Here is a 26,494-nt window from a genome sequence, read left to right as displayed (position 1 = left end):
TGGTGATGAAGATCATGGTAGAGTGAATGCAGCTTTTCTATTCAGTGAGATATTTCCCCAGGGCATTTGAGTTATTTAATGTCTTCATTTCTCTAGACAGGACTCCTCCCTTAGCATGCTACAGTGAAGCATGGGGCCAACTCACTGACCCTGCAAGGGAGGACACTGAGCATCTCTTTACAGTCCTTTGGCCAGGACCACTTTTCTTATGCCCAACTGACATCCTGTGGCTGAAACAAACTCTTCTTAGCCTGTCCTAAGTGAGGATGATGACAGATTTTGGGACTATATGGCTGTGGACCTAGAATGTGTTAATAGGAATTCTGAGAATGAATCACAGATGGAGCAAAGGTAATTCAATGATTTACCAAGGAACATGTCCAGCCCTTCATATCCCTCAGAGGAGCAAAGTGTTTTGGAGACACCTGTTTACTTGTGAAGTACAAATGGCAGGTGATAACAGGATGACCACATTTCTTGCATAGTTGTTGAGCCTACTGCATATCAGGGACTGTGCCAGTAGCTGCGGACATCACAGTTAGCAAGATGTAGCACTTATCATCACAAAGAACAGAGAAGCAGACAAGTAAATAGGCAATTATATTACAATAAAGTATGACAAGTACTGAACTGTGAGGTAGGCATGTTAGCTAAGGGGACACATCAGAGGGGTCTATACCTAGTCATGGACTGTCTTAGGGAGCTTCCTGGAGGAGGTGATACCACAGTATTATACTGAAGGAAAGGTGAATATTCATAAGCCAGGAAGAAGAATTTGCTAGGCATTTGATGGAGCCTACTTTATACAGGAAACTGTAAGTAGTGCAATATGGTTAGAATGAATATAGAGCACAAGGGAAGGAAGGCTGGGGTAGGAGGCTCAAGAAGTGTTTTGTAAAGAGGCTTCATTCTAAGAAGACTGGGCTTTCTCTTGAGGGCAGTGTGAAGCCAGTGCAGAACTAAAAGGGGAAATCCTTGTGTGGGAAGAGTAGTCTGACTGCTGTGTGGCTGTATATTGGAAGAGTGTACGGATGGAAGCCTGGGACACTAGTTCGGAAGCCTCTACTTTGGAGGAAAAGATTTACACATGTTTTGTCAACATTTATTGAAAAGACTATTACTCTTGACACCTTTATAGAAAGTCAGTTGACTGTACATGTGTCCATCTGTTCCTGGAATCTGTTCTGCTCCATTGGTCTGTATATCTATCTTTTCACTGTATCACACTGTCTTAATTACTATACCTTTATAGTAAGTCTTGAAATAAGGTAGTTTGAATCCTCCAACTTGGTTCTTTATTATAATTGTTTTCACTATTCCAACTCCTTTGCTTGTCCATATAAATTTGAGAACTAACGTGTTAATTTCTAAAAATGCACCATTTTAAAATTTTTATATTTTTCTCATCTATTCTTTGTTCTTTTACTTCTTTCTTTTTTTATTAACAGTGCATCAATTGTGTTTTTAGCTTTATCACTGTCTTATTAGCTTACTTCTTTTAATTGTTTTCTGTGTTTCCTCTAGAATTTAAAATATTAATCTCCTAGGGTTTGTACTTAAGTTCCATGGGTGTTCAACAAAGATTCTTGCCTCTGGCTGGTAATAACTCATATATGTCCTGCTTCTGTGTCACCTCTGGTAACGATTCAGCTAATAGCTCCCTCATCCTATTTGTGTAGCTTTGTGTAGTTTCACATTTCAATATTGCATCGTGCAGTCAAGGGGACTCCTATGTACATTTCTGGGACTCTTGATATCTATCTAGTACCTGTCATGCAATATCCAGCTCCTGTAGCCTTCTTGTGCTAGATTTCAATCTGCTTAACTCAACAAGACTGTCATGCTCTGCTTGGTTTCCCCTTCTTGGACATTATTAAAGCCAGATATTCCTTCTGTTGGGCTTTTCTGGCCATATGTGTTATAACCCACAGATGCAGAATCATTGGCACTCACATCCCCAATGTTTGCCGTGGAGTAAGCCAGAGAATAATCCTTGGACTCCTAGGCTGGGTTTGAGAGAAAGTTCACCCCTGGGACTGGGGGCGTCAAGATCCAGCAATAATTACTCATGTTCTTGTTTCAAAGGAAGGTCCTACCATTTTAGTATCACTAAAAGATTTAGGGATACGTCCCTGCAAAAGCAAATTTTAGAACTCAGAGTTGTTTTTAGTGCATGACATTAAACTAAAACTAGGAACAGTGTTCTAAGTGCAAGTGAAATTCAGTAAATATTTGCTGAACTGAATCAGTTAAGACATCAGATTACAGAGCCCTACCTATGCTAATCCCAACTTCAGAAAAAGTGACCTCATTCTTGTGAATGTTAAAGAATGGTAGCACTTCCCCAGGAGCAAGTTTTAACATATTCAGTTACTCCACACAGTTCACAACCTTACACTTATGAAACCCCATCTGCATAGAGTACAAAAGAAGGCTGTATTTTATCAATACCCAATTTAGTACACTGCGCCTTCAGCCAATTTTTAACCTTTCCTTGCAGCAGTAGGGGGGAGGGCTGCCCACTGCAGGCTGTGTCCTGGCTTCCCTGTCTGCTGGTTTCCAGCTGGGTTTTATTTAGTATTGGGAGGCACTGAGGAGAGACTAGAAATGGAGGGGGGGTGTTTTCCCCTCCTTTTCTGAGGAATGCAACAGCAGCTTCCATCGTTTGAGTTGTTTTGGCTCCCACTCAGTGGGTGCAGTGTGCCTGATCCCCTGCCAGGGGACCTCCACTAGCTTTAACTTTGTAACTGTTCTTTTTGTTTTTTCTCAGATTTTTTTATTTATTCTTTTTTTGTAGAGGAGAGAGAGAGACAGAGAGACAGAGAGACAGAGAGAAGGGGCAAGCAGCAGGAATCATCAAATTCCCTATGGTCCTTGACCAGGAAAGCCCAGGATTTTGAACTGGAGACCTCAGCTTTCCAGGTTGACAATTTATCTACTGTTCCACCACAGATCAGGCTTTTCTTTGTTTTTTAAGCAAGTAATTTTCAACCTTTTTACACTTGGGGACAGGTGAAAATAGGAGAATTATTCTGGGGACCACCTGTAGAAATCACCCTGAGCATAGTGAATTTGACTAAGATCATTTGGGTTTATAATCTTTATATAACATCAGAAAGGTTAACTCATTCTTGGCGTACACAAAATTTCTGGTGGTCTCGTCCATGGACCGGTGATAAGAACACTGTCTTGCCTGACCTATGATAGCATAGTGGATAAAGCAACGACTGGAATGCTTAGGTCGCTGGTTCAAAACCCCAGGCTTGACCTGTCAAGGCACCTATGAGAAGCAACAAATTGATGCTTCCTACTCCTCCCCCCAACCTGCCTCTCTCTCTCTCTCTCTCTCTCTCTCATCTCTAAAATCAATAAATAAAATTTTAAAGAAAAAGAAAAGTACTGTCTTAAAAAAATATACAAAAGAAAAGAAAAACACTGTCTTCATCATTCCCTGGTTGGCTTTCCAGATGCTGCCACAATTTTAATAGCAGGTCTCCACATTGAAAATCCTGTGTTTAAATTTTCAGCAAATTTTTTTCTTCCTGGCTGGGTTGTGGCTGCAGTGTCCTCCTGCAATCTTGGGCAGTCATCTTAGGGCGGTCATCTCGCACATGTTCAAGACCAGCCTGTTCATGTTCTATCCTTGTGCTCTCCTAATACTCGAGCCTGCTGTGCTGCTGCTTTCTTTTTTTTTTTTTAACTTTTATTAATTTTAATTTATTGTGTTAACATGGATTCAAGTGTCCCACTCAATATAACCCCCTCATCCCCAGCCCCGTGTCCCCCATTACACCCCCTTTGTCCCCCTCCCCTAACTCCCTCCCTCCTTCCATCTGGAATTTGCTATCCTGTTATCTATAACTCTGTGTTATGTATATATAATTTCACTAATCTCTTCACCTTCTCTGATCCCATCCCCTCATTCCCCTTCCCTCTGACAGCTGTCCCTCTGCTTTTTGTGACCCCATTTCTGCCTCTATTCCATTCCTCAATTCACTTTGTTCATTAGATTCCACAATTGAGACAATATATTTGTCTTTCTTTGCGTGGCTTATTTCACTTAGCATAATAATTCCAAGGTCAATCCATGCCATTGCAAAAGGTAAGACTTCTTTCTTTTCACAGCCACATTGTATTCTATTGTGTATATGTACCACTGCTTCTTAATCCACTCGTCCACTGATGGACACTTGGGCTGTTTCCAGATCTTGGATATTGTAAACAATGCTGCCATAAACATGGGAATGCACATTTTCTTTTGAATCAGTGATTTGGTTTCTTAGGATATAGTCCAAAAAGTGGGATAGCTGGGTCAAAAGGCAGTTCCATTTTTAATTTTTGAGGAAACTCCATACTGTTTTCCACAGTAGCTGCAACAGTCTGCATTCCCACCAGCAGTGCAGGAGGGTTTCCATTTCTCCACACCTTGCCAGCACTTCTTGTGTGTTGATTTGTTAATGAGCACCATTCTGACAGCTGTGAGGTGATATCTCATTTTGGTTTTAATTTGCATTTCTCTGATGATTAGTGACATTGAACAGTTTTTCATATGCCTGTTCACCATCTGTATGTCCTCTTTGGAGAAATTTCTATTCAGTTCCTTTGCCCATTTTTAATTGGATTGTTTACCTTCTTGGTACTGAGCTTTAGAAGTTCTTTATAAATTTTGTTTATTAACCCCTTATCAGAAATATTGGGGAATATGTTCCCCCATTGTGTGGGGTGTCTTTTTGTTTTGTTAATTGTGTCTTTTGCTGTGCAAAACTTTTTAAGTTTTATATAGTCCCAATTGTTTATTTTGTTTTTTATTTCACTTGGCTGTGGAGATAAATTGGCCAAAATATTTCTACGAGAGATGTCAGAGAGTTTACTGCCAATGTTTTCTTCCAAGATTTTTATAGTTTTGAAACTGACATTTAAGTCTTTAATCCATTTTGAATTTATTTTTGTGAATGGTGTATTTTGGTAGTCTAGTTTCATTTTTTCCCATGTATGTGTCTAATTTTTCAAACACTATTTATTAAAGAGACTTTCTTTACTCCATTGTTATGCTTTTAAAACCTTTGTCAAGTATCAATTGACCATAAGGCGTGGGTTTATTTCTGGGTTCTCAGTTCTGTTCCATTGAGCTGTATGCCTGTTCTTATGCAAGTACCAAGCTGTTTTGACTACTATGGCTGTATATTATAACTTGAAGTCTGGAAGTGTGATACCTCCCACTTTATTTCTTATTTTCAAGATTTCTGAGGTTATTTGTGGGGTTTTTTTTGTTCCATATAAATTTTTGAAATATTTGTTTTATATCTTTGAAGTATGCCATTCGTATTTTAATAGGAATTGCATTGAATGTATAGATTGCTTTGAGTAATATAGACATTTTAATGATGTTTATTTTTCCAATCCATGAACACAGTATGTGCCTCCACTTGTTTGTATCTTCCTTGACTTCTTTTCTCAATGTCTTATAATATTCTGAGTAGAACTTAACCTCCTTGGTTAGATTTACTCCTAGGTACTTTATTTTTATTGTTGCGGTAGTGAAGGGGATTATTTCCTTAATTTCTCTTTCAGACATTATATTGTTGGTATATAAAAGTGCCACTGATTTCTGAATGTTATTTTTATGTCCTTCTACCTAGCTGAATTCATTTATCAGGTCTAGTAGTTTTTTTTGTTTTGTGTTTTTATTTTGTATTTTTCTATAGTTGGAAATGGGGAGGTAGTCAGATTCCCGCATGCACCTGACTGGGATACACCTGGCATGCCCAGCAGGAGGCGATGCTCTGCCCATCTAGGGCGTCGCTCTGTTGCAACCAGAGCCATTCTAGTGCCTGAGGCAGAAGCCATAGAGCCATCCTCATTGCCTGGGCCATCTTTGCTCCAATGGAGCCTTGGCTACAGTGGGGAACAGAGAGACAGAGAGGAAGGAGAGAGGGAGGGGTGGAGAAGCAGATGGGCGCTTCTCCTGTATGCCCTAGCTGGGAATCGAACCTGGGACTCCTGCACACCAGGCCGATGCTCTACCACTGAGCCAACTGGCCAGGGCCAGGTCTAGTAGTTTTTTAACTGAGACTTTAGGGTTTTCTAAGTACAGTATCATGTCATCAGCAAATAATGATAGTTTTACTTCTTCTTTTTTAATTTGGATGCTTTTTCTTTTTCTTGTCTGATTACCGTGACTAGGACTTCACAACTATGTTGAATAAGAGTGGTAAAAGCTGGCACTTCTGCCTTATTTCTGATCTTAAGAGATTGCTTTTAATTTTTGCCCACTGAGTATGATGGCTGTGGGTCTGTCATAGATGGCCTTTGTCATGTTGAAATATGTTCCCTGTATTTCCACTTTGCTATGAGTTTTGATCATAAATGGTGCTGGATTTTATCAAATGCTTTTTCTGCTTCTATTGATAGAATCGTGTAATTTTTATCCTTTCTTTTTTTTATGTGATGAATTACATTGATTGATTTGCAAATATTGTTATAGCCTTGCCTCCCTGGAATAAATTCCACTTGATCATGATGTATATAACTTTTTTCATGTATTGTTGGAACTGGTTTGCTAATATTTTGTTGAGAATTTTAGCATCCATGTTCATCAGGGATATTGGACTATAGTTTTCTTTCTTTGTAATGTCTTTACCTGGTTTTAAAATGAGGATAATTCTTGCCTCTTAAAAGAAGCCTGGCAGTCTTACTTTCCCTTAAACTTTTGAAATAGCTTGAGAAGGATAGGTGTTAGTTCTCCTTTGAATATTTGGTAAAATTCACCTGTGAAGCCATCGGGTCTAGGACTTTTGTTTGCTGGGAGTTTTTTTATAACTATTTCCATTTTATTTGTAGTAATTGGTCTGTTTAGATTTTCTGATTCTTCCAGATTGAGTTTTGGAAGATAGTATTTTTCTAAGAATTTATCCATTTCCCCTAGGTTGTTCAATTTTTTGGCATGTAGATATTCATACTATTTTCTTACAATCTTTGGATTTCTGCAGTGTCAGTTGTTACTTCTCCATATTCATTTCTAATTTTATTTATTTGAGTTCTTTCTCTTTTATTCTTGATGGGTCTAGTTAAAAGTTCATCAGTCTTGTTTAGCTTTTCAAAGAACCAGCTCCTGGTTTCATTGATCTTTTGTATTTTTTTTTTTTAGCCTCTATGTCTTTTATTTAAGCTCTAATCTTTATTATTTCCTTCCTTCTACTTCCTCTGGGCTTTATTTTTTTTTCTAGTTCTTTTTGATGTAGGGTTATATTGTTTATTTAAGCTTTTTCTTGCTTTATAAGCTATGCTTGTAATGCTATGAACTTTCCTCTCAGGACTGCTGTTTCTGTGTCCCATACATTTTGAGTTGTATATTCATTTTCATTTCTTTCTAGGAAGTTTTTGATTTTTTCCTTTATCTCATTGTTAACCCACTTATTATTTAATAACATGCTATTTTGCCTTAAAGTGTTTAAATATTTTTCAGTTTTTTAATTCTAGTTTATTTTTAGTTTCATGCCATTGTGTTCATAGAAAATGCCTGATATGATTTCAATCTTCTTAAATGTATTTAAGAACTTATTTTGTGTCCTAACCTGTGGTCTATCTTAGAGAATGTACCATAAGCACTTGAAAAGAATATATATTCTTCTGCTTTGGCGTGAAAGTTTCTGAAGATATCTATTAAATCCAGCTGACCTAGTATGTCATGTAAGGCTGCTATTTTTTTGTTAATTTTTATCTGGAGGATCTATCTATTAATGTTAGTGGTGTATTAATATCCCCTACTATTATAGTATTGCTGTTGATCTCATCCTTTATGTTCACTAAAATTTGCTTTATATATTTAGGTGCTCATATATTAGGTGCATAGATATTTACAATGGTTATATTCTCCTGATGGATTGCTCCCTTTATCATTATGTAGAGACCTTCTTTATCCTTTACAATAGCCTTTTTCAGATATAAGTATTGCTACTGCAGCTCTTTTTTTATTTCCATTTTTATAAAAGACATTTTCCCAATCCTTTCACTTTCAGTCTATGTGTATCTTTTCTTTTGAGGTGGGTCTCTTGTAGAAAGCATAAGAACAGATCTTGTATTTTTATCCATGAAGCTATCCTATGTGTTTTGACTGGATCATTTAATCCATTACATTTAAGGTTATTATTGATATGTACTTATTTATTGCCATTTTATTCTTTATATATACAATCTTCTTTTTCTTGATTTTTTTTCTTTTTTTTACTGCAGTTTCCTTAACATTTTTTGCAGTATTGGTTTAGTTGTAATGAGTCCTTGAGTTTTTTGTTTGTTTGTTTGAAAAACAGATAAAAAGCTTTTTTTTTTTTTTCAATTTTAAACAATATCCTTACTGGATAAAGAAATCTTTGTTGTAGGTTCTTGCTTTGCATCACTTTGAATATTTCTTCCCAGTCCCTTTTGGCTTCAAGTGTTTCTGTTGAGAAGTTGTTTGTCATCATTATAAAGGCTTCTCTTTAGGTAATTAACTGCTTTTTTTTTGCAGCTTTTAGTAGTCTTTCTTTGTCTCTTACGTTTGGCACTTGAATTATGATGTGTCTTAGTGTATGCATTTGTGGTTTCCTCTTTAATGGGGCTCACTGTGCTTCTTAAACTTGTGTGACTTTTTTCTTCATCAATTTAGGGAAATATTCAGCTATGATTTTTTTAATTTTTATTATTTTTTAAATTATATTAAATGTATTTACATAGATTCTAAGGTTGCCCCAAATGCATCCCCCCTCCCCCTGATTCCCCACAACATCTCTTTTGCCTCCTCCCTATAGCACCCTCCCCACTTCCTTTCAGGTTTATTGCATCCTCTCATCCCCTTCCCTCTGTCCTCTTTTTCTCTATTCCCTTTGATCCCTCTTCTGTCTCAATTTTGTTCCTTAGTTTTCATTGTTCCTCGGGTTCCTCAAATGAGTGAGGTCATATGATATTTTTCTTTCTCTGCTTGGCTTATTTCACTTAACATAATAGTTTAAAGGTCTATTCATGTTGTTGCAAAAGGTAATACTTTATTTTTCATGGACCCATAATATTCCATTGTATATATATAACAGGACTTTTTAATCCACGAGTTCACTGACGGACACCTGGACTATTTCCAGATCTTCGCTGTTGTGAACAATGCTGCCATAAACATAGGGTACATTTCTTCTTTTGAATCATTGATGTGCTCTTCTTGAGATATATTTCTAAAAGTGAGATGGCTGGGTCAAAAGGCAGTTCCATTTTTAATTTTCGAGGAATCTTCATATTGTTTTCCACAGTGACTGCACCAGTCTGCATTCCCACCAACAGTGCAGGAGGGTTTGCCTTTCTCCACATCCTTGCCAGCACCTATCCTGTGTTGTTTTGTTGATGAGCGCCATTCTGACTGGTGTGAGGTGGTATTTCATTGTGGTTTCAATTTGCATTTCTCTAATGATTAGTGATGTTGAACATTTTTTCATCTGTCTATTGGCCATCTGCATGTCCTCTTTGGAGAAGTGTTTATGCATTTTTTTGCTCATTTTTTCATTGGATTGTTTGTCTTCCTGGTGTTAGTTTTACAAGTTCTTTATATATTTTGGTTATTAACTTTTAATCAGACATATTGTCAAATATGTTCTCCCATTGTGTGCTTTGTCTTTTTATTATGTTCATATTGTCTTTAGCTGTACAAAACCTTTTTAGTTTGATATATTTCCATTTGTTTTTCCTGTCTTTTATTTCACTTTCCTGTGGAGATAAATTAGCAAATATATTGCTGCAAGAGATGTCGTTGAGCTTACTGCCTATGTTTACTTCTAAGATGCTTATGGTTTAATGACTTACATTTAAGTCTTTTATCCATTTTGAGTTTATTTTTGTGAATGGTGTAAGTTGGTGGTCTAGTTTCATTTTTTTGCAGGTAGCTGTCCAATTTTTCCAACAGCATTTGTTAAAGAGACTGTTTTTACTCCATTGTATGCTCTTACCTCCTTTGTCAAATATCAATTGTCCAATAAGATGTGTGTTTATTTCTGGGTCCTCTGTTCTGTTTCATTGATCTAAATGACTGTTTTTATGGCAGTACCAAGCTGTTTTGAGTACAAGGCCTTGTAGTACAATTTGATATCAGGAAGTGTGATACATCCCACTTTATTCTTTTTTTTTTTTTTCAAGATTGCTGAGGGTATTCCTATTCTTTTTTGGTTCTATATATATTATTGGAATTTGAGTTCCATATCTTCAAGGTATGTCATTGGTATTTTATGGAAATTGCATTGAATTTATAGATTGCTTTGGGTAATATAAACATTTTAATGATGTTTATTCTTCCTTGCCATGAACACGGTATATCCTCCTAATTTTTTGTATCTTCCTTGATTTCTTTTATTATTGTTCTATAATTTTCTTTAACCTCTTGTTTCAATTTTCTCCTATGTACTTCATTTTTTTGTTGCAGTAGTGAAGGGGATTTTTTAAAAAAAATTCTCTTTCAGACAGTTCATTGTTGGTGTATAAAAATGCCTCTGATTTCTGTCTATTACTTTTATACACTGCCACTTTGCTGAATTCATTTATCATGTCCAGCAGTATTTTGACTGAGACTTTAGGGTTTTCTATATACAGTATCATATCATCTGCAAATAATGATAGTTTTACATATTCTTTTCAATTTGGATGCCTTTTATTTCTTCTTGTTGTTTGATGGCTGTACTTAGGACTTCCAGAACTATGTTTAATAAGAGTGGTGAAAGGGGTCACCCCTGCCTTCTTCCTGATCTTAAGGGAATTGCTTTTAATTTTTGCCCATTGATTATGATGTTGGCAATGGGTTTGTCACAGATGTCAACATGCCTTTAGCATGTTGAGGTATGTTTCCTCTATTTCCACATTGCTGAGAGTTTTGATCATAAATTGGTGCTGGATTTTATCAAATGCTTTTTCTGTATTTATTCAAATTATTGTGTGGTGTTTCTCCATTCTTTTGTTTATGTGATGAATCACATTGATTGATTTAAGAATATTATACCAGCCTTGCCTCTCCAGAATGAATCTCACTTGATCATGATGTATGATTTTTTTTTTTTAAAGTATTGCTGGATCCAGTTGGCTACTACTTTGTTGAGGATTTTAGCATCTAGATTCATCAGGGATATTGGCCTATAATTTTTTTTCATTGTGTTGTGTTTGCCTGGTTTTGGAATCAGAATTATGCTCACCTCATAAAAGGAGCTTGGAATTCTTCCTTCCTCTTGAATTTTTTGAAATAGCTTGAGAAGGGTAGGAGTTAGTTCTCTGAATATTTGGCAGAGTTCCCCTGTGAAGCCATCTGGCCCAGGGCTTTTGTTTTTTGATAACTGTTTTGATCTCCTTTGTTGTAATCTGTCTACTTAGGTTTTCTGATTTTTCCAGAATGATTACTGAAAGATTATATGTTTCACAAAATTTGTCCATATCACCTAGGTTGTCTAATTTTTTTGCATACAGTTCTTCATAGTATTTTCTTACAATATTTTGTATTTCTGTTGTGTCAGTTGTTATATCTTCACTCTCATTTCTTAATTTTATTTATTTAAGTCCTCTCTCTTTTTTTCTTGGTAAGTCTGAGTAAGGGTTCATTGATCTTGTTTACCCTTTCAAAGAACCAGCTCTCAGTTTTATTAATTCTCTGTATTGTTTCTTTAGCCTCTATGCCATTTATTTTCGCTCTGTTCTTTGTTATTTCCTTCCTTCTACTACCTCTGGGCTTCACTTGCTGTTCTTTTTCTAGTTCTTTTAGATGCAGGTTTTTTTTTTTTTTGAGCTTTTTCTAGCTTCTTAATGTATGCCTGTAGTGCTATGAACTTCCCTCTCAGTACTGCTTTTGCTGTGTCTCATAAATTTTGAGTTGTTGTATGCTCAGTGTCATTCGTTTCTAGGAATCCTTTTATTTCTCATTGTTAATCCATTCATATTTTAATAACATGCTTTTTAGTTTCCATGTGTTTGAGAAAATTTTGAGTTTTTCTGTTGTGGTTGATTTATAGTTTCATGCCATTGTGATCAGAGAAAGTACTCGATATGCTTTCAATGTTCTTAAATTTTTTGAGACCACTTTTGTGCCTTAACATGTGGTCTATCCGAGAGAATGTACGATGAGCACTTGAAAATAATGTATATTCTGTTGCTTTAGGGTGAGAAGTTCTGAAGATATCTATTAAATCTTGTTGATCTAGTGTGTCTTTTGAGTCTGCTGTTTCTTTGTTAATTTTCTTTTTTGAGGATCTATCTAGTGATGTTAGTGGGGTATTGAAATCCTTATTATAGTATTGCTGTTGATCTTGCCCTTTATATCCATCAAAGTCTGCTTTATATATTTAGGTGCTCTTACATTAGGTGTGTAGATATTTTAATGGTAATATCTTCCTGTTGGATTGCTCCCTTTATCATTATGTAGTGACCTTCTTTATCTCTTACTATAGTCTTTGTTTTAAAGTCCATTTTGTCTGATATAAGTATTGCTACCCAAGCTTTTTTTTTAATTTTCATTTGCATAAAATATTTTTTTTATTTGTTCACCTTCAATCTATGTGTAGCTTTTGTTTTGAGGTGTGTCTCTTGTAGACAGCATATGTACAGATCCTGTTTTATTATCCATGCTGCTATCCTATGTCTTTTGATTGGATCATTTAAGCTATTTCCATTTATGGTTTTTATTAATATATAGTTGTTTATTGGCATTTTAATTTTTAAAGCTTTATTACTCTTTTACTATATTATGTCCCTTTTTCTTTTGTGTACAACAGGCTCCTTCACATTTCTTGCAGCATTGGTTTGGTTGTAGTTAATTCTTTGAGGGTTTTTTTTTTTTTTGGTCAGCAGCTTTTAATTTCTTCTTCAATTTTAAACAATAGCCTTGCTGGAAAAAAAAGTCTTGGTTGTAGGCTCTTGTTCTGCATTACTTTGAATATTTCTTGCCATTCCCTTCTAGCTTTAAGTGTTTCTATTGAGAAGTCAGATGTCATCCATATGGAGGCTCCTTTGTAGGTGATAACCTGTGTTTCCTTTAACAACTTTTAATATTTTTTTTATCTCTTAGCTTTGGTATTTTAATTATGATGTATCTTCGTGTAGATTTCTCTCATCCAAGTACTAACCAGGCCTGACGCTGTTTAGCTTCCGAGATGATGAGATCCGGCAGTTCAGGGTGGTTATGGGCGTAGACAGGTGTAAATTTCTTTGAATTTCTCTCTGAGTTCTTTGTGCTTCTTGAACTTTTGTGACTTTTTTCAGGGTCAATTTAGGTTTCTGCTTTGATTTTATTGAACAAGGTTTATTGAACCAGGATTTTATTGAATAATTTAGGGTTCTGCTATGATTTTATTTCTTGTTCTTTCTTTTCTTTTTCAGGAACCCCCATGATGCCGATGTTGTTTCTTTTTAGTTTGTTACAGAACTCTCTTAGAGTTTTCTTAGATATTTTCTGCCTCTTTTCTTTTTGCTGCTCTGCTTCTATGTTTTTGTTTTCTTGTCTTCTAAATCACTGATTTGATTCTCTGCTTCATCTCGCCTGCTATTAATTACTTGTAATAAATATAGTCTTAGTTTCTTATATTGTAATTTTCAATGCCGACTGGTATTTCTTTATTATTTCAGTGTCTTTTTTTTTAATAATTTTATTTTTAATGGGGTGACATCAATAAATCAGGATATATATATTCAAAGATAACAACTCCAGGTTATCTTGTCGTTCACTTATGTTGCATACCCATCACCCAAAGTTAGATTGTCTTCTGTCACCTTCTATCTAGTTTTCTTTCTGCCCCTCCCCCTCCTTCTTTCCCTCTCTCTCACCCATCCCCCCGTAACCACCACACTCTTATTAATGTCTCTTAGTTTCACTTTTATGTCCCAACTACATATGGAATAGTGCCGTTCCTGTTTTTTTTTTGATTTACTTATTTCACTTCGTATAATGTTATCAAGATCCCACCATTTTGCTGTAAATGATCCGATGTCATCATTTCTTATGGCTGAGTAGTATTCCATAGTGTATATGTGCCACATCTTCTTTATCCAGTCATCTATTGACGGGCTTTTTGGTTGTTTCCATGTCCTGGCCACTGTGAACAATGCTGCAATGAACATGGGGCTGCATGTGTCTTTACGTATCAATGTTTCTGAGTTTTTGGGGTATATACCCAATAGAGGGATTGCTGGGTCATAAGGTAGTTCTATTTTCAGTTTTTTGAGGAACCACCACACTTTCTTCCATAATGGTTGTACTACTTTACATTCCCACCAACAGTGTATGAGGGTTCCTTTTTCTCCACAGCCTCTCCAACATTTGTTATTACCTGTCTTGTTAATAATAGCTAATCTAACAGGTGTGAGGTGGTATCTCATTGCAGTTTTGATTTGCATTTCTCTAATAACTAACGAAGATGAGCATCTTTTCATATATCTGTTGGCCATTTGTATTTCTTCCTGGGAGAATAGTCTGTTCATGTCCTGTTCCCATTTTTTTATTGGATTGTTTGTTTGTTTGTTGTTGAGTTTTATGAGTTCTTTGTAATTTTGGATATTAGGCCTTTATCTGAGCTGTTGTTTGAAAATATCATTTCCCATTTAGATGGCTGTCTGTTAATTTTGTTATCAGTTTCTCTTGCTGAGCAAAAACTTCTTAGTCTGATGTAGTCCCATTCATTAATTTTTGCCTTCACTTCTGTTGCCATTGGAGTCAAATTCATACAATGCTCTTTAAAATGCAGGTCCATGAGTTTAGTACCTATGTCTTCTTCTATGCACTTAATTGTTTCAGGTCTTATGTTTAGATCTTTGATCCATTTTGAGTTAATTTTAGTACAGAGGGACAGACTGTTGTCCAGTTTCATTCTTTTGCATGTGGATTTCCAGTTTTACCAGAACCATTTATTGAAGAGGCTTTCTTTTCTCCATTGTGTGTTGTTGACCCCTTTATCAAAAATTATTTGACTATATATATGTGGTTTTATTTCTGGGCTTTCTATTCTGTTCCATTGGTCTGAGTGTCTATTTCTCTGCCAATACCATGCTGTTTTGATTGTCATGGCCCTATACTCCTATACTATAGTTTGAAGTCAGGTATTGTAATGCCCCCAGCTTCATTATTTTTCCTTAGGATTGCTTTGGCTATTCGGGGTTTTTTATAGTTCCATATAAATTTGATGATTTTTTGCTCCATTTCTTTAAAAAATGTCATTGGAATTTTGATGGGAATTGCATTAATTTTGTATATTGCTTTGGGTAATATGGCCATCTTGATTATATTTATTCTTCCTAACCAAGAACAAGGTATATTCTTCCATCTCATTATATCTTTTTCGATTTCCCTTAACAGTGGTTTATAGTTTTCATTATATAAGTCCTTTACATTCTTTGTTATGTTTATTCCTAAGTATTTAATTTTTTTTGTTGCAATCGTGAAGGGGATTGTTCTTTTGAGTTCGTTCTCAAATGTTTCATTGTTGGCATATAGAAAGGCTATTGACTTCTGTATGTTAATTTTGTATCCTGTGACCTTACTGTATTGGCTTATTGTTTCTAGTAATCTTTTTGTGGACTCTTTGGGATTTTTGATGTATAGGATCATATCATCTGCAAAAAGTGAAACCTTTACTTCTTCTTTTCCAATATGGATGACTTTTATTTCTTGTCTTGTCTGATTGTTCTGGCTAGAACCTCTAGTACCACATTAAATAAGAGTGGAGAGAGTGGACAACCCTGTCTTGTTCTTGATTTAAGGGGGAAAGCCTTCAGTTTAGTGCCATTTAATATGATGTTAGCTGATGGTTTATCATATTTGGCCTTTATCATGTTGAGAAATTTTCCTTCTATACCCATTTTGTTGAGAGTCTTAAACATAAAATTGTGTTGTATTTTATCGAAAGCCTTTCCTGCATCTATTGATAAGATTATGTGGGTTTTGTTCTTTGTTTTGTTGATATGGTGTATTACGTTAACCGTTTTACGTATGTTGAACCATCCTTGAGATTCTGGGATGAATCCCACTTGATCATGATGTATTATCTTTTTAATATGTTGTTGTATTCGATTTGCTAGTATTTTTTTTAGTATTTTAGCATCTGTATTCATTAGAGATATTGGTCTGTAGTTTACTTTTTTTGTGCCATCCTTGCCTGGTTTTGGTATGAGGGTTATGTTGGCCTCATAAAATGCGTTTCGAAGTATTGCTTCTTCTTCAATTTTTTGGAAGACTTTCAGTAGAATGGGAACCAAGTCTTCTTTAAATATTTGATAAAATTCGCTGGTATAGCCAGCAGGGCCTGGACTTTTATTTTTGGGGAGGTTTTTAATGGTTTTTTCTATTTCTTCTCTACTAATAGGCCTGTTTAGGCTTTCTGCTTCTTCTTGACTCGGTCTAGGAAGGTTGTATTGTTCTAGAAATTTATCCATTTCTTCTAGGTTATTGAATTTAGTGGCATAAATTTTTTCATAGTATTCTACAATAATTCTTTGTATATCTATGGTGTCTGTGGTGATTTCTCCTCTTTCATTTTGAATTTTATTTAAATGAGTTCTTTCTCTTTTTTCCTTGGTAAGTATTGCCAAGGGTTTGTCAATTTTGTTGATCTTTTCAAAGAACCAGCTCCTTGTTCTATTAATTTTTTCTATAGTTTTTCTGTTCTCTATTTCACTTTTTTCTGCTCTGATTATTATTATCTCCTTTCTTCAGCTGGTTTTGGGTTGTCTTTGTTCTTTTTCTAGTTCCTTAAGGTGTGAAGTTAAGTGGTTCACTTGGGCTCTCTCTTGTTTGTTCATATATGCCTGAAATGATATGAACTTCCCTCTTATCACTGCTTTTGCTGCAGCCCATAGATTCTGATGTCATATTGTCATTTTCATTAGTCTGTATATATCTTTTGATCTCTGCACTTATTTCTTCTATGACACATTCATTTTTTAAAAGTATGTTGTTTAGTTTCCAAAATTTTGTGGAATTTTTTCCCTCTTTTTTGTAGTTGAATTCTAGTTTCAAGGCTTTATGATCAGAAAATATGCTTGGTACAACTTCGATTTTTCTGAATTTGCTGATGTTGTTTTTGTGGCCCAACATATGGTCAATTCTTGAGAATGTTCCATGTACACTGGAGAAAAATGTATGCTCAGTCACTTTGGGATGAAATGTCCTGTAGATGTCTATCATATCCAGGTGCTCTAGTGTTTTGTTTAAGGCCACTATGTCTTTGTTGATTCTCTGTTTGGATGACCGATCTAGAGCCGTCAGCGGTGTATTGAGGTCTCCAAGTATGATTGTATTTCTGTCAGTTTTTGTTTTAAGGTCAATAAGTAGCTGTCTTATATATTTTGGTGCTCCTTGGTTTGGTGCATATATCTTAAGAATTGTTATGTGTTCTTGATTCAGTGTCCCCTTAGCCATTATGAAATGTCCATTTTTGTCTCTGAGTACTTTGCTGTCTTGTAGTCAGCATTATCAGATATGAGTATTGCTACGCCAGCTTTTTTTTGAAAGTTATTTGCTTGGAGTATTGTTTTCCAGCCTTTCACTTTGAATTTGTTTTTATCCTTGTTACTTAGATGAGTTTCCTGTAGGCAGGATACAGTTGGGTTTTTTTTTAATCCATTCTGCTACTCTGTGCCTTTTTATTGGTGAGTTTAATCCATTTACAATTATTTTAATTATTGATACTTGTGAGTTCCCTATTGCCATTTTATCTGTTCGTTTTCTGTCTTGTTTGATCTTCTCTTTCGTTTTTCTATCTTTTGTTTTTATTTGGTTGTATTCCATACATCTTTCCTCTGTTGCTATCTTTTTTATCTCATGTGCTTCTGTGGTGGTTTTTTTAATGGTGGTTACCTTTATGTAATGAAAAGGGTTCCTACCTTTTTCATTGTAGCACACTATTCTGTGAGTACTTTTGCACTCCATCATCCTTTGCTACTGTTAATCTCCATCCTCTCCCCCCCTTTCTTTTTGTTGTTGTCACAGTTTAAATTTGGTTTTATTTTGTTCTTCTTGGAGCTTTTACTTGTGGCTCTGTTTTTTTTTGTTCCTTGTATCTGATTGAAGAACCCCTTTTAGTAATTCTTGGAGTGGGGGTTTTCTGATAATAAATTCCCTCATCTTCTCTGTATCTGTGAATGTTTTTACTTCTCCTTCACATTTAAAGGATAGCTTTGATGGGTATAGTATTCATGGCTGAAAGTTCCTCTCTCTCAGGACTTTAAATATTGGGGTCCACTCTCTTCTAACTTGTAGAGTTTCTGCTGAGAAATCTGATGATAATCTAATGGGCCTTCCTTTATATGTTGTACTCTTCTTTTCCCTGGCTGCCTTGAGAATTTTTTCTTTGCCGTTGGTTTGTGCCAATTTCATTATGATATGCCTTGTAGTTGGTTTGTTGGGGTTCAGAAAACTCGGAGTTCTGTTTGCTTCTTGAATTTGAGGCTTTAGTTCTTTCCACTGGCTTGGGAAGTTCTCATCTATTATTTGTTTGATTATGTTCTCCATTCCATTTTCTCTCCCTTCTCTTTCTGATATACCTATTATTCTTATGTTATTCTTTTAGATGGAGTCAGATAATTCTTGTAGGGCTATCTCATTTTTTTTTAATTTTTGAGTCTCTTTCTTCTTCTTTCCGTTGTGCCTCAAGTTGCTTGTCTTCTATTTCACTAACCCTCTCTTCTATCTGGTCTGTTCTATTAGCTTAGCTTGTTACCTCGTTTTTCAGCTCGTGAATTGAGTTTTTCATCTCTGTTTGATTTGTTTCTTTAGTTTCAATTTCCTTGGACATATATTCTTTGTGTTCATTGAGTTGTTTTCTGAGCTCCCTAAATTGCCTTTCTGTGTTTTCTTTTATATCTCTGAGTATTTTTTGGGATTTCTATCTTAAATTCTCTGTCATTTAGCTCCAAGGTTTCCAATATATTAAATTTTTTCTCCATAGATTTTTTTCTCATCTAGCTTTGTTACCTCTCTTTCTTTTTTATCCATGATATTTGATTTTCTCTTCCTTAATGGCATCTGAGGGTGGTTTTGTTGATAGTATTAATGAGATTTAATAAAGAATAAAAAGTTAAAAAAATAAAAAATCCAAAAGAGTTTTTTTTTAATTAATAATGAAATAAAGAAAAATAAAATAAAAATTAAAAAAAAGGAAATTATTCCCCCCTTCCTTTTTTTCTCTCCTCTCCTCTCCCCTCTTTCTTGAGAAAATCTTGTGGTGAACTGTGAATTATATTGTACTAAATAGAACAAACAATGCCTGTAATGGAAGGCCTGAATTGGGGAGAAGTAATAAATGGGCAAAAAAAAAAAAAAAAAAAAGAAAGAAAAAGAAAAAAAAGGGCGTATGGACCCACAAAAAGAAAATAAGAAAAAAATTGGATCAAGAATAAAATGATTTGCTTTTAGGTGTTCATTGACTAAGAGTTATGATGAGAGGAATAAGAGGAAAACAGAAAAATGGGGGAACAACTTATAAAATTACTATTGTATTTAGTGGAACAAGAACTAGATAAAATGGAGAGCCATGGATTGGAGCACTGCTAGTGTGTTAAAAAGGTGAAGTAAAAACCCCCCAAAATGCCACAAACATAAGTTTGAGTCCCAGATAAGATAATTTGTTTGTTATTGAGGTTTGACTGAGAGGAGACGTAAAGGAGACAGGAAGAAACTAATATAGAGTGAAAAAAGAAAGAGAGAGAGAGAGAGAGAGAGAGAAAAGAGGGAACCAATAAAAGAAGAAAAAAGAAAAAATAGGAGAGACAGAGAGAGAGAGAGTTAAGGGTTTTGGAGTGCAACCGTCATAGAGAGAAAGGAAGAGGAAAGAAAAGATAATGGGAGATGTAACACTTATGGGTAGTATAGTTCAAGGAGAGGAGAGAGTAAGACCAGCAGAGAGTTAAATGACCAAATTGGAGGAGGAATACAAAATATCAAGAATGAAGATAAGAGAAACAAACGAACAAGTATAATAAAATGGGATAGCCTATAAAGTCTGCGTATTATTCTTGATTTTGAGAGGTTATCTTCTTGCTTTTACTTTTCTCCCCCTCTTCCTGGTTGGTGACTCTGTACCCCGGGTTCTGCCCCTTTGGCATGCTCAGCTAGAGGTTTTCAGTTGATAAGTCTCTATAGCGACGTCGTGTATTGTGCTTCAGTCTTGTTGTCAGTCAAGGCTCATTAGCATTTATAGACTCCACCAGTGAGAGAGTTCGTGTTCCTGGAGCCTTTCTCCTAGTCTTTCCTTCCTCAATTAGTAGCCTGATAATCCAGCTATGGGGTTGCTGCTGCCTCTGCCTGGATAGTAAGAGGCTCAAAGAGCTGGCAACTCCCCACTCAGCACAGGGCTCTGGGTAAGGCTCAGTCAGTCAGAGCTTCTAGCATAATCAGGCGGGGCTTCCGCTCACTCAAAGACCTCTGGCTCTGCCACTCTCTGGGATAACACGGGCGCGCACTGCCGAGGCACTTGGATTATTCTCTCGCCCACTATCTGCGCGCGCAGATCAGGATATCAGGCCAGCAGTCTCACACTCTGAGTGAAACCCCAATCAGCACGGAAAAGTTCCAGCGTTGCAATTGGCTCTCACTCCGTCCCCAGGCGCCGCTTTTTCAAGGCGCTGGGGTGGCCTGAGATTCCACTTTTTGGCCCACACAAAGGCCCCTGACTCTGACCCTCTGTGGGATAACACGGGCGGGCACTGCCGAGGCACTCAGAGGAATCTCTTGCTCACTATCTGCATGCGCAGACCAGGATATCAGGCCAGCAGTCTCACCTGAGTGAAACCCCCACCCGCACAGCAAAGTTCCGACATTGGAATTGGCTCTCGCTCCGTCCCCATGCGCGGCTTTCCCAGGGCGCTGGGGCGGCCCGGAGATTTCACTTTCGGTCCACACAGAGGCCTCTGACTCTGCCCCTCTGTTGGGTAACACGGGCGCCTGCTCCTAAGGTGCTGGGAGGAATCTCTCGCTCACTCTCCATGCGCACCGACCAGGATATCAGGCCAGCCACCTCACCCTCTGAGTGAATCCCCCTCCCTCATGGAAAAGTTCCAGCATTGGAATTAGTTCTCGCTCCCTCTCCATGCGCGGCTTTCTCAGGACTCTGGGGCGGACCAGAGATTCTGCTTTTGGCCCACACAGAGGCCTCTGACTCTGCCCCTCTGTTGGGTAACACGGGCGCCCACTCCTAAGGTGCTGGAAGGAATCTCTCGCTCACTCTCCATGCGCGTCGACCAAGATATCAGGCCAGCCGCCTCACCCTCTGAGTGAATCCCCCTCCCGCACGGAAAAGTTCCAGCATTGGAATTAGTTCTCACTCCCTCTCCATGCACAGCTTTCCCAGGGTGCTTGGGCGGCCAAGAGATTCCACTTTCGGCCCACACAAAGGCCTCTGACTCAGCCTCTCTGTGGGACAAAATGGGCACACACTCTCGGGGCTTTGGAAGGAATCTCTTGCCCACTATCTGCACGTGCCGACCAGGAGATTGGGGAAAATGGCTGCCCCGCTTGTCTTTCTATGTCTGGGTTTGGCACGAGTGTTAGCTTGTATTTTCTGGGTTGCCACAAGAACAGTTTTTCCTTGGCCTGGATCTCTGTGCCACAGCCTGGTTTGGTCGTTTGTGCTGCGGCTTGGATCTTTTCACCCCCATTGCCCGCCTCAGTTTCTATATTCCCAGTTCCCAGTGAAAGCTGCCCTGTTTAGGTTAGTGAGGAAGGCGGAGCATTTCTTACTCCCTATTTCCTTCGGGGTTTGATTATATATTTAGCCAATTTTTCGCTCGACCATACCTTTGGGTGTATTGCGAAACATCTGGAGGCTCCAAGCATAGGTTTTTCTGTTTCTGGTTGAAGATCTTGTTGAGTTTTGGGGGAGATTTATCGGTATCACTTCCTACCGCGCCATTACTCTGACCTCAGTGTCATATTTGATTCTTGTAATCTCTTTATTTATGTGCTCATTATGTCCATCCATTGTTGGTCTAAGATTTTTCTGCATTCTAATAATCCTTTTTTTAAACTCTGCATCTGGTAGTTTGGTTATTTCCGTATCACTCAGTTCATTTTCTGGAGGTTTCTCTATTTATTTGTATTGTACTTCTCTGTCTTCCCATTATGTCTCTATGTTTGGGTCTGTTGTTTGTATAGCTGGTTGAGTCTAGGGTTGTTGTTGTCTGCCTCCAATTTTCTGTTGTGTTATTTCTAGGTCTTCTTGGGTTGGCATCAGCTGTTGTTTGTAATCAACTATCAGATTTGGCTTTTCTAGTGGAGCTGCTTTGAAGTCTTAATTTGTTTTTTTCTCAGTTTTCTTTTCTCAGTGGTGGTCTTGTTTACTGATCTCAGCAGGGGGCTTACCTGAAACTGTATCCAGGAATGGGGTGGGTGTAACCTGAGACTCTGAAGGTGTGATCTACCAGCTGCTCTCCGGGGGCATGGTGCTTTCTCTGTTTCAGAATGCAGAGGTGCATCTCAAATCTCCATGGAGACCTGAGTTATTGCCCCTCCTCCCCAATTCCTGCTTTCAGTTATGTCTTGTTGCACTTATTGGAGCTGGAGAGATTTCTGGAGATGGGTCACCCAGAACCACTTTAAGCTTGTGCTGTGTGGAAGGATCAACTTCTCTTCCAGCTATGGCCACATTTGCACTGGATGAGTCAGCTTCTCAGGTTATCTCATGAATTCTTCTGCCCATCACCATCTGTCTGTCTCTCCCCACTTTCCTTTTGGAAGACAAGCCAGCCCTCTCAGAAGTGTCTCTAAGCAATATTTTCTGATCTTCTTCTTTGAATGAGTGTCCTTCTTGGCTCTCAGCCTCACCCCCTCTTTGTTCCTGGAATCACGGGAGACCTAACGCACCTCGGAGCTCCGTACAAGGCTTGGTGTGTCTTCTTCTTTGCACCTTGGTTTTTGAGAGCTGTTCTTGTAGTCCAGAGTTGGTTTTTCACACTGATTGTTCTTAAATTAATTTGTAGTCCAGTTTGGTGTTGTGAGCTGGGAGTCTGTGCATCTGCCTGCCATGCTACCCTCTTGGTATCCTCAGCTATGATTTTTTTAAATGGGTTTTATATTGCTTGTTCATTCTCTTCTCCTTCAGGAATCCATATAATGTGGACGTTGTTTCTCTTCATGTTGTCACAGAGGTCTCTTAAAGTTTCCTCAGTGTATTTGAGCCTCTTTTTCTATTCCTTGTGCTGCTTCTATGCTTTTATTTATCTTGTCCTCTAAATCCCAGATTTGATCCTCTGCTTCATCCAGCCAGTTGTTGATTTCTTCTAGTGCAGTCTTTTCTTCTGATATTGTATTTTGACATAACCAGCTCAGCAATGGGTGTGCATGAAAGGAAGGTGCTTCAGGACTTCAGAAAAACACAGAATACACAACATACAGATAAGATGTGTACAGCCCCCCCCCCAGGCTCTAAGTGTCAGAGCCCAGATATCTGTAGCCTCATTGTATTTATTGTTCTCTTTGCTCATTAAGCAAATTAGCACAGCCTGGGTTCAGGTGCAGAGAAAAGTAATTAACTAATACCTTTTGGTATGTAGGCAAAAGGCCATAGGGATCAGCTATTTCCTTTAAACAATGTTATCAGTCCTTGCAGTGACAGCATTTTGCCCTCACAGGACTTGGCATTCCAAAGTTTGCATAAAAGACTTGTCTCAGGAGAATAGTTTAATTCCCATACTTTTTCCTAAAGTGTTTCATTTCTGACTGGTTCTTTTTATGCTTTCAATGTCCTTTTTGATCCTCGCTATTTATTTAGGGGCTCATTATGTCCATACATTTTTGCTCTAAGATTCTTGAGCATCCTAAAAATAATTATTTTAAACTCTTCATCTGTTTGTTTGGTTACTTCCATTTCATTTAGTTCTTTATCTGGGGATTTCTCTTGTTGATTAATTTGAGTCACTTTTCTCTGTCTTATATTTTTTATTTATTTAAAATATGCTTAACGTGTGTTTTTATTTTCCCTGTCTTTCTCTTTCTTTTAAGTATCCCAGTAATTTTTACTGTGCCCTGGCTCTCAACACACCTAAATCCACCTCTGTCTCTATGCTTTTCACCAGTCTCTGTGTGGCTTCTTCTGTGATCATTGATTATGAACGTCCCTTAATTTAGTCCAAAGTTTCTTTTCCAAGATGAATGTTATTAAATTAAGTTGTAATCCAATTTGGTCCTGGAAAATGGCTTTTGGAATGTCCAACTACTCTGTCACCATCTTAGAATCCTTCTGCTGCTGCTTTCATTGGGATTAGATTTGCCACTCAGCTGGGTGTGGCTATACCTGCCAAAAGTTGTCACTGCTGTTATCAATATTGGCTTCAAAGGGAGGGATGAAAATGCTGTTACTCTGTTCCTCGTGTGAGGTGGGTCTTTCAGTTCCCCAGAGAAAAGCATAGATTTGGTTTCAACTCTTACTAAGGATTTAGAAATAGTTTGGAATTAACAAAATCGAAGAACAGAGAATTACAAACCTAGCAAATGGGACTATGCTCAGCGGTCAATTGTATTTATTTTACAAATTTTTATTGAACTATGTGCTGAGTGCCTTTCTATGTTCAGAGTTAATCCAATACTCTTGAAAACACACCAGCAAATAAATGAGCAGTTAAGGTCATTTCAGAGAGTGGCAATCGTTCTGAAGAAATAATAAAATGCGTGAGAAGAGGAGGAGGTATGGAGAATGGGCAGTTCTTTGATTAGAGTGATCTGGCAGAGAGGACCTCTTAAAGGGGGAGACACTGGAGCGCAGAACCCATTGGTGGGAAGGAGGGTGTCCTCTGCATCTCAGGGAGACTTCATCTGGGAGATCAAGACATGTATGCCCAGATGCTCTCCTAGCTGAGAACTTGGAAAGGGTCGTAAAGGCAATATCTTTATCTGCTCTGCTTGTATGGGTGGTGTAGTCAGGCTGAAACAGGTTCCCTCCCTGCCTCTTATTCAGCAAAGTTTCTTTTTGCTGCTTCTCAATGGATTACCTCACCCTATTGAGGGAGGATTCTGTCCGTGTGTGACATTTTATTCCTATGCAATGTGAATACTTTTCTCATCCTGAGTCACACTATATTTCAGAATCGGAGACCAAATTGAACTTTGTCCTCAATTTGGTTAAATCCTTAGAATCACTGGGACTCCATCCAGCTCCTTTTAGCTTTGGTGTCCATCATAACTTTTTTTCTTTCTACAAATATACTTTAAAACAATTGTGCCTTTTTTCAGACAATACTTGGTATTAAAAGGCTGGCACACTCGTTTTACTTGCAGGGTACTTGACTTACCATCACTGCTGGGCCCTGAGAGAAATCCCAGCCCACCTCTCCCTCAGCACAGTACAAGTGTGATGCTGATATCTGGGGTCTGCTCTGGGAGGAGAAAAAAATCTTACTTAGCTCTCGAGGACTCAGGCATGTGGTTAACTGTCACTGTTCAGTCCTGGATTTCGCAAGAAATTGAAGAAGGAATAAGTGAGGTGGGAAAATGTGCACCAACATCCAGAAAAGTGAGAGAATGTGGGGCAGGTTCCCAGAGGAAGACAAAGGTGAGGCATCTGTGGTACAAATCAAGAAAAATGACATAGATTTCTCTTCATATGTAGTGACAATCTGAAGTAGCTAGTTCTCTCAGTATTTTTTAGCATGTAATATGATTTTCATTCTGTATATTAATTAGTTTATTGTCTGATTACTGAAACATCACTACCACAAGGACAGCTATATTCTTTGTCTATTCTGTACATAATGCTTACAACCACACTGTGTGCATTATAGATACTCAATTAAATAGGTATTGTTAAATGAAATACATGTTTATACAATTCTTTAATATTTAGAAGTCATCATGAAACTATGTAGAGGTCACACTGTGAAAGCATCTCTATTATACTCGGGCTGGGATACCCACCTTCTCTCACATGTTCTAGGAATCTATATGTCCTGTCTCCTTATGCTGAACTTTAACTGCCATTTTATCTGTCTCCCTGGGTTAACTTCAAGTTTCCAGTTTGGAAAAAGGTGTTATGCAGAATGGCACAATTGAACTAGGTCTCCCACTCAAATTCCTCAGTGGCTGGCAATGAAGGTGTCAGCCAAAGCTGGGGTCACATCTTAAGGCTCAACTGGGGAAGGGTCTACTTCTGAGGCAGGATAGTAAGAAACTAGGAAAAGTCTGTGCAAGTGGAGAAGAGAAACTGAGACAGAATAAGCAAGGCTAACTAATTTGATTATTTTACAGCCAGTTATTGAATCTCAAGACCTTATCTATCCTAACCAAAAGCGCTTGAGAACAAAATGTTTGCACCTCTCCTCTCTGAACCTAGAGTGAATAACTTAAATCACCCTGGTCAGGGAAATCAAGGTCAGAGATCCAATTAATGCTGTTTGTACCAGCCAAACCCAAGGATGGATGAAATCAGTAGAACAAATAACAAAAATATAAATAGAATCAGAGAGAACCCAGATAAAAGTAAAAACAGTAAATCTGATCAAAGAATAATCAAACAATAATTCCTATGCACTC

At 37.5% G+C, this 26,494-nt stretch overlaps 1 protein-coding gene and 1 pseudogene across 2 annotated transcripts in view; both read left to right on the top strand.

The window, feature by feature from the left end:
* Positions 1-676: 676 nt before the first annotated feature.
* Positions 677-26,494, top strand: part of LOC136405693 (aldo-keto reductase family 1 member C15-like) — a 51,024-nt pseudogene continuing 25,206 nt past the window's right edge.
* Positions 744-26,494, top strand: part of LOC136405685 (aldo-keto reductase family 1 member C15-like) — a 470,894-nt gene continuing 445,143 nt past the window's right edge. For both annotated transcript variants that reach the window (XM_066385164.1, XM_066385161.1), the window contains exon 1: positions 744-815. The gene's annotated coding sequence lies outside the window, so the exon portion shown is untranslated. The remainder of the gene's footprint in view (positions 816-26,494) is intronic.

This window comes from Saccopteryx leptura, chromosome 5, assembly GCF_036850995.1.
Source record: "Saccopteryx leptura isolate mSacLep1 chromosome 5, mSacLep1_pri_phased_curated, whole genome shotgun sequence".
In the NCBI taxonomy this organism is placed as follows: Eukaryota; Metazoa; Chordata; class Mammalia; order Chiroptera; family Emballonuridae; genus Saccopteryx; species Saccopteryx leptura.
The sequence above is the reverse complement of the archived record's forward strand: the minus strand, read 5'-3'. Positions and strand labels throughout refer to the sequence as shown.